The sequence below is a fragment of the Phoca vitulina genome, unplaced genomic scaffold, assembly GCF_004348235.1.
Source record: "Phoca vitulina isolate PV1807 unplaced genomic scaffold, GSC_HSeal_1.0 scaffold11, whole genome shotgun sequence".
NCBI lineage: Eukaryota > Metazoa > Chordata > Mammalia > Carnivora > Phocidae > Phoca > Phoca vitulina.
This window is the reverse complement of record NW_022589714.1, coordinates 48,701,258-48,710,771: the sequence shown is the minus strand read 5'-3', so window position 1 is coordinate 48,710,771 and position 9,514 is coordinate 48,701,258.

Sequence of the window (9,514 nt, the reverse complement as noted above, 5' to 3'; positions counted from 1 at the left end):
TCAATCATGTTAATTCTTTCAAAGAACCAGCTCCTAGTTTCGTTGATCTGTTCTACTGTTCTTTTGGTTTCTATTTCATTGATTTCTGCTCTGATCTTTATTATTTCTCTTCTCCTGCTGGGTTTAGGCTTTATTTGCTGTTATTTCTCCAGCTCCTTTAGGTGTAGGGTTAGGTTGTGTACTTGAGACCTTTCTTGTTTCTTGAGAAAGGCTTGTATTGCTATATACTTTCCTCTTAGGACTGCCTTTGCTGTATCCCAAAGATTTTGAATAGTTGTGTTTTCATTTTCATTGGTTTCCGCAATTTATTTTTAAATATTTATTCAGGGATCATACTAAATTTACTTATTATTTTAATAGTTTCTATGTGGATTCTTTTGGATTTCCTATGTCATCTGTGAATAATGACAGGGTTTTCTTCTTTCCAATCCTTTAATTTATTTTTTCTTGCCTTATTTTAAAGGTTAGAACCTCTAATACAATGTTACATTGATGTGATGATAGTGAGCATTCTAGTTTCAAATCTGATCCTATGGCAAAAACTTTCAATATTTCACTATTGACTATGATGTTTGCTGAAAATTTTTTTAGACCCTCATTTTTACGTTCTTTTAAGTCCCGTTGATATGCTGAATGAAGAAAATGACAGGCTTAAGCTAACTAACCACAAACTCAGGAAGGGTGTGAGAGCCAGAACGTCGCTATGACAGTATTGTAAAAGACATGCATATCCTGCAGCTAGAGGGAGGATTGAGCTGAGAACTAAGCACAGGACTTGATTGCAACAATAGCAGAATTACAGAGAAGGCTTAATTCACAACCCTGTTAAGACTCTTATATCAGGAGCACCTGGGTGGCTCAGTTGGTTAAGAGTCCAACTCTTGATTTCAGCTCAGGTCATGATCTTAGTTAGGGTTGTGAGATCAAGCCCTGCATCAAACCCTGCCCCGGCTTCCACACTAGGCATAGAACATGCTTGAGATTCTCTCTCTCCCTCTCTTTCTGCCCTCCCTTCCCACTCACACGTGCTCTCTCTCTCTCAAAAGAAAAAAAAAGAAGAAAAGGAGACTCCCACATCAAAATTAGTGCCCTGGGGCGCCTGGGTGGCTCAGTCGTTAAGCGTCTGCTTTCAGCTCAGGTCATGATCCCAGGGTCCTGGGATCGAGCCCCGCATCGGGCTCCCTGCTTGGCGGGAGGCCTGCTTCTCCCTTTCCCACTCCCCCTGCTTGTGTCCCCTCTCTCGCTGTGTCTCTCTCTGTCAAATAAATAAATAAAATCTTTAAAAAACAAAAAACAAAATCAGTGCCCTGATAAGAAGAGAATGACACTCTTATACCTGAAATGGGGATATTGTGTGGACATACTTGAGCCCCAGATTCCCCTGAACTTGCTAGACCTAAAGAAATGTCTCATTTCCCTTTTTTGGAGGATAACAGCTTCCACTTATTCAGAAACATGAAACAACGTGGAGGCAAAGGCCTTGTAAGATGATAGCTGCTATCCTCAAGATTTGCCCCCAACCTCCCTCTTCTTTTTTTTTTTTTCTAGAACTGCTTGTATGTAAACACAATAGCAAAGTGATTGAGAGCATTCTGCCAGTTATCAATTTATTAACTCTCAGCTCCAAATTCATTCTTCAGTACTTGCTCTGCAGTAATGGACTGGACTATTTAAACATTTCTTCTGTACAGTGAGCATGATGTAGAGGGCAGAGGAGGATGGAAGGAAGAAAGGAGTTTTTCTTCCTAGTTCCAAGGTGCTGCATTTTGCTTTTGTTGCCCCTGCTACATGGTCTATCAGCAATGTGTGTATGTGTGTGTTTGTGTTGGCCAAGGTGGGGACCATCCAGGAGTGCTCCGCTCCATTCATGTGCCCAGAGAATGCAGCCCTTCAGCTATCATGAAGCCCTAGTGGGCCCAGTGACTACTTTGTGGCTGTCCTCCCCATGTAGATAAGGTACATTCCAGGCCTCATGGCCATAGCAGTGCCCTGACTCCCTCTACATGCCTACCCACCAGCCTCAGCTTGCTTCAACCCAGTTATTTCCCACTTGTGGTGAACACCATGTACTCCACATGCCTCAACTGTCTCTGCATGTCTGACCACCAGCCTCAGTTCACCCGCACCCCGGAGGATTGTTTCCTGCTTGCCTGGTGATTGCTGACTAGTTCTGGCCTGGGCAACCCAGCAAACGTCTCTGCCATCCAGTGGGTTGCAACCATACGTTCTCCAATAAGGTCTGAACCATAGGCTTGGACAGTTTCCCTCAGCTTTAGGATACTTCTTAATCTCTTTATAGTTACTAACCTATCATTTAATAATTCTTTATATTAAGCTACCCTGTTTAAATTACTATGTGGTTTCTGTCTCTTGATTGAACACAAAATAATAAAGAATTGGTACCAGGAATGGTCCCAGGAATTAGACCCATTCGGGTGGCATTTGGGCATTGGTTTGGCCACACCCTTGGGCTTGAGCACAGTGCTCTCTTTGTTGATGAGAAATGGGCGGCTAGTAACCCATAGCATGCAGTGGCGTCACAATTAATTGGACTATCATCTGTGGTTGATTGTGATAAAGTGCCAACTGAAGCACATGCCTTGGGAGCCCATGTGGCTACGGCCTTTCACTGTTATGGCATTTACAACCACTATAAGGGGGCACCTGTCTGGCTTAGTTGGTGGAGCATGCGACTCTTGATCTTGGAGTTGTGAGTTTGAGCCCCATTTTGGGTGTAGGGATTACTTGAAGAATAAAATCTTTAAAAAAATAATGGTGTGAGGCAGTTTTTTTTTTTTTTTTTTAGTATACTTGAGCACTTACAAAGAGAAAATAATAGCTCAAGACTGTTAAGTCTCAGGGCGCCTGGGTGGCTCAGTTGGTTAAGCAACTGCCTTCGGCTCAGGTCATGATCCTGGAGTCCTGGGATTGAGTCCCGCATCGGGCTCCCTGCTCAGCGGGGAGTCTGTTTCTCCCTCTGACCCTCCCCCCTCTCATGCTCTCTCTATCTCATTCTCTCTCTCAAATAAATAAATAAAATCTTAAAAAAAAAAAAAAAAAGACTGTTAAGTCTCAGCTGAAGTCATGGAATGAGAACCAGAGAGCTTCCATGATAACCCTAAAAGAATTTCTTATTTCTTACAGTTCCAGGGCTGATATTGCTAAAAAACCAAAACCAAAATTTAATTGTGTAGGCTGCTGAATTATAATGACTGTTGAATTAACAGTCTTGCCAAGTTTGTCATGTAAAAGTTAGGGCCTTGATCTGGAAAGAATGGGATTCTGAACCTTGAGATTGAGACATCCAAATAAAACCAATAATCTTGAACTCCCAGGTCATTCTGAGTCCCCAGAGTTTGCCTTCTGGTGTCTGAAGATACTAGTTTTCCTCTACTTGAAAAACTTGTGACAACCTGACCTGAGGCAGGTGACTTGAAAGAGGATCCTCATTCTCCTCAGGATCCACCACAGCCACCCCCTTTGCCACTAGGCCCATGAACAGTGTGAGCCTTAGCATGCTCTGGAGGTGCAGGAGCACAACACAACCCAGAAAAAAGGAGCTTAGGCATCAAAAGAATTGCGGGACTTTTCTAACATATACTGGTAGTAAATTGTGGAATACGTGTGGGAATGGGTTCTTAGGTTGGTAAATCAAAGACGAAAAGATATATAACACCAGATCAGAAAAAAAAAAACCACTATATCAAATTTTTAAAAAAATTGTTTATGTATGTAAGTAATCTCTTCACCCATTGTAGGGCTCAAACTCACAACCCTGAGATCGAGTCGCATGCTTTTCCAACTGAGCCAGCCAGACACTCCCACTATATCAAATTTTTTATATGAATATGCTTACTAGAATTCCATGTGTATTTTGTTAGTTTGTGTAGTTAAAGGTGGCTCTAACTTCTTATTTGGTTGGTTGACTGAAATTTGAACTCAATATTCCGGTGTAATGAGGTCTAATTTAATGAGGTCAAGATGCCAGAGCTTTTCTGGTATGATGTGAAGAAGGAAATCCAGATGTGCAGGGAGATTGCCATGTTGGATTGGATTTATCACGTGTGACTTATCCCCTAACTATATTCTTTTTTTTTTTTTGAAAAGGGAGGTTTCTTTTTTTTTTTTTAAGATTTTATTTATTTGACAGAGACACAGAGAGAGAGGGAACACAAGCAGGGGGAGTGGGAGAGGGAGAAGCAGGCTTCCCGCTGAGCAGTGAGCCGGACACGGGGCTCAATCCCAGGACCCTGGGATCATGACCTGAGCCGAAGGCAGACGCTTAACGACTGAGCCACCCAGGCGCCCCTCCCCTAACTATATTCTATGTGAAGGGCCAAGAAGACACCCCCTTTACTAAGGCATTGTGAAATATATTAGGGAGGGGAGCACGTTTATCCTTGAAAAGTTCTGTGGTTTCTCTCCCTTGTAGGCCATTTATGACTGTAGGGGATGGCACTCTTAAACTGCACTTCTGATTTCAATGAGGATGATGGTACTATTCCACTGTAGCAGAGGCAAGTGGAAACACTTAACCATCAACCACACGGTGGGTACCTCAACCATAAAGGGCATCAGGGATGTTTCAGTGATCAGAATGCCTTGGCCTGCAGAGATCTTTAGTGGTAACTGACTGATCATGGTGTCCCTAGGAATGAAATAGATAATAAGCCTACTAGAATTGCTTGATCCATGTAACAGGAAAAACTCCAGGTCTGGTAGCCAAACACCTATCTTGAGTCACCATAATGGAGTAGGATGCTCAGTTGCCAGACTTAAGTCAGTGCACAGACCCAAAGCACTTTCAAAAAGCCAGGTTCCCTTGAGAAAGGACCCTGCTCCACTGCCACAGATAAACGCCTTAATCTTCCTGCAAGCATTCCCAAAGGAACCCACAACTATTTACTAGCCTGACTGTGCACTGAGGAAAAGGAAATATCCAGACCTTTCAGAGATTACCAGACATTGGCTCTGAATCGATGCCAATTCCTTGGGATTTAAAAATGCCACCGTGGCCCACCACTCAAAGTAGGGGTATATGATGGACAGGTGATAGAATCTCAACTCAAGTGTGACTCACAGCTGGCCCAGTTGACCCATGAATTCACCCTGTGGCTAGTTCCCTGGTTCCTGACAGTATAATTGGAATAGATATATTTGGCAACTGGCAGAATCCCCACATTGGCTCTATGGGATCATTATGGGGTCATTATGGTAGGCAGGGTTAAGTGGAAGCCTCTGGAACCTTCACCCCCTGCCAAGATAGTAAACCGGAAGCAACACTGCATCTCTGAGGGAAATGAAGACATTGACACTCCCATCAAAGATTCGAAAGAAGCAGGGCTAGTGATTCCTAACCCTTCCCATTTAATTCACCAGTTTGGCCTGTGCAAAAGTCAAGTGTAATCTTAGAAAAATGACTGTGGACTACTGTCAACTTAATCTGATGGGACTCCTACTGCAGGTGCTGTCCAGATGCGAGATGTGATCCCTTAGGGTAGTATTTTTACTGGACCTATGACTCATCTAGAGGGTGTGTGTGTGTGTGTGTGTGTGTGTGTGTGTGTTTTGGTTTTTTTTTTAAGTAGGCTCCACATGGGGCTCAAACTCATGACCCTGAGATCAAGAACTGAGCTGAAATGTAGTCAGAAACTTAGCCGACTGAGCCACCTAAGCACCCCATGTGTGTTTTAAATTTATAAAACTATAGATCTTAAAAGTATCTTCTTAAAATATTGATTTTTAACTTGATTGCATTGTGGTCTAAGCATATCGTCTTATATGATAATAACCTTTGCAGTTTGCTAAGACTTACTTTGTACCCTAGTACACAGTCAATTTTTGCCATTTTTGTAAGTGTCCCATATGTACTTGACAGGAATGTGAATTCTCTAATTGTATGCAAGATTGCTTATCTATATAGTTCTCACTTTGCCTACCTAATCTAGATACTTCTGAGATATATGTTAAAATCACCCGTTGTCATTGGGAATTATAAATTTCTCCTTAGAATTCTGGTTTTGCTTCTTATGTTTATATTATTTTGTGCACACAATTAAGAATTTTTAATTCTTCTTTGTGAATTAAATCATCTATGATTATATAGAGATCCTCTTCATTTCTTTTTTTTTAAATCATCAGGCATTTTTATTTTATATTTATTGAAGTATGGTTTACACACAATGTTACATAATTTCAGGTGTACAGTGGTGATTTAAAAAACTTATATGTTATGCTATGCTCACTACAAGTGTAGCTCCCATCTGTCACCGTACAACACTATTACAATGCCATTGACTATGTTCCCTATGCTGTACCTTTCATTCCTGTGACTTATTCATTCCATACTGAAAGGCTGTTTCTCCCATTCCTCTTCACCCACTTTGCCCAGCACCCTGCCTTCCTCCCCTCTGGCAACCTTCAGTCTGTTCCCTGTATTTATGGGTCTGTTTCAGCTTTTTGTTTGTTTATTCATTTGTTTTTTTAGATTCCACATATGAGTGAAATCATATGGTATTTGTCTTTCTCTGACTTATTTCACTTAATATCCTACTGTCTGGGTCCATCCGTATTGTTGCAAATGGCAAGATGTCATTCTTTTTTATGGCTGAGTAATATTTCACTGTGTATATACACCACTTCTTTATCCGTTCATCTCTCAGTGGACACTTGGGCTACTTTCGTGTCTTGGCTATTGTAAATTAAGCTGCAATAAATATACGGGTCTATATGTCTTTTCAATTTAGTGTTTTACTTCTTTTTTTTTAAGATTTATTTATTTATTTTAGAGAGAGAGAGAAAGAGAAAGTACACAGGGGGGAGGGGCAGAGTGAGAGAGAGAGTCTTAAGCAGACTCAATGCTAAGTGTGGAGCCCGATACGGGGCTTGAACCCACAACCCATGAGATCAGGACCCCTAGCCAAAATCAAGAGTCAGATGCTTAACTGACTGAGTCACCCAGACACTCCTGTGCTACACTTTAGATAATTTTGTCAGATTTATCTTCCATTGCCCAATTCTTTTTTTTTTTTTTTAAAGATTTTATTTATTTATTTGACAGAGAGAGAGAGCACAAGTAGGGGGAGTAGTAGAGGGAGAGGGAGAAGCAGGCTCTCCGATGAGTAGGGAGCCCGATGTGGAGCTTGATCCGAGGACCCTGGGATCATGACCTGAGCGGAAGGCAGACGCTTAACTGACTAAGCCACCCTGGCGCCCCTTTCAGTGCCCAATTCTAACCTCAGCTACTTCTAATCATCTGTTTAATTCATCCATTGAGTTTATAATAATCATTTATAATCATTGATGTGTAACATTTTTATAGCATTCTGTTATTTCTCATGCTTTTGATTCTTTGTTTTATGACTTCAACAATTTTTAATATACTTATAGCTTGAAGCTTATAATTCCATTGTCTGAAGTGATCGAAAGTTTAATCCTGCTCTTTGTTATGTAGGTAAGCACTCATTCATGGTAGATTATTTCCTTGTGGGTTTTCCAATTTTGGAGTGTGAGCTAATGTTGATGGCCTTGAGGAGCAACCTCCCCAGGCTTTTGTGATCGAATCAATGAACTCATGTGAAGATATGTCTCAAGTTCAGGTGAAAATAAAATCACATTGAAAAGAATACATAGAAGGGCAAGAACAGTCCACCAGGTCATGCTATGTGTAAAAACAAACAACACAAAAACCCCACAAGACAAACAGGCTTAAACCACCAAACCCTGGCCAGAATCATACCAGGGAATAATATTAAACACTCTCTTGCGTGTGCCAGGCACTTTACTCATATCTTTAACCTTCATAACAACTGCAAGGGAGGTGATATTCCCATTTGACAGAACAGAAACTGTGACAGAGTCATTAATTTATAGCTAATTGGGGGACCCCAGTTAAAACCCAGGTCTGAATGACTATAAAGTTCATGCTTTTCAAATTCACCCCATTGTTCCTTAGAACTATTAGTGGAAAAAAAACACCATCATTTGGACTACATACATATTTTTTCCCAGTTCAATTTTAATTCAGGCCAGTTAACCCTACGGATCATAAAAATGTGTTGAATAATTAATGAAAAAGGAAAAAGAATGCATACAGCTACAAAAGAATTGCATTTTAAGTAAAGAAATTTTCGTTCTTCATTTTCTTTCATTTTTCCAATTTGGGATTTTGTTTATGTACAAAAAAGGCAATTAACAAGAATCTTACTTATGAGAAACCCCTGGAGCTCCCCAAAGCTAATAAAAATGTATCTGAGCATTCTGAGTATAACAAAGCAAGCCAGTGTAAATTTAATCTCTTAATAAGGAGTTTGCGAATTAACTTAAACATTAACAATTTTACATCAATAAACCAGGACACGTTAAAGCCAATTGGTGGCAATACATTTCAGTCGTCAATCCTTTGTTGCCCAGGTCCAGAGAGGCCACGGCAAGTGTCCCCTCAGAATGTGGGTTCGGGGTGCCCGCTTTGCCTGTCCAGCTCTTCCGAGGATCATCATCTAGGAACCAGCTGGGGTGCTTGGGAATTACCAACTGTCTTAAATATTATCAACATAAACTGCACCTAGTATTTGGAGTTAGGGAGTCTGATTTTAATCAGGTTGATTCAATTCATGACTTATTTAAAATGCTGGTCTGGGTTTCTTGATTTAATCAACTTTCAACCAAAAGTTAGTGCTTGTCATTTGATGGAAATTTTATTTTATTTTTTTTTATTTTTTTATTGTTTAAAGATTTTGTATTTTATTTATTTGACAGAGAGAGACACAGCGAGAGCAGGAACACAAGCGGGGGAATGGGAGAGGGAGAAGCAGGCTTCCCGCGGAGCAGGGAGCCCGATGCGAGGCTCGATCCCAGGACCCTGGGATCACGACCCGAGCCGAAGGCAGATGCCCAACGACTGAGCCACCCAGGCGCCCTGATAGAAATTTTATACATAATCTTCACCCCTCAGATTTGGCTCTAGGTTACATTTTACTATGGGGACTTTAAAAAATGTTAATACCATTAAATAACTAATTAAAATTAATCATTAACTTTGCAAATGTATCCAAAGGGATATGGAAAGATGATTTTGTTAGTAAATTTAGCAAAAATAGAGGATGTAAATAATTGTGGAGTCACTGGGAGATGAACTCTGTCCAGCTAATTTGTTAGTTTTGCATTCTGACATGCATTTATTTTTGTCAGACTATGAAAAATACAAAAATTACCAAAAAATATTGACATTATAAAAGTATTTTATTTTCCTAAAAGAGCTACATCATATAATCTGGATGATTTTTTTCTTTCTTTTTTTTTTTTAAGATTTTATTTATTTATTTGACAGGGAGAGACACAGCGAGAGAGGGAACACAAGCAGGGGGAGTGGGAGAGGGAGAAGCAGGCTTCCCGTAGAGCAGGGAGCCCGATGCGGGGCTCGATCCCAGGACCCTGGGATCATGACCTGAGCCGAAGGCAGACGCTTAACGACTGAGCCACCCAGGCACCCCGGATGATTTCTTCTATGTGTTTG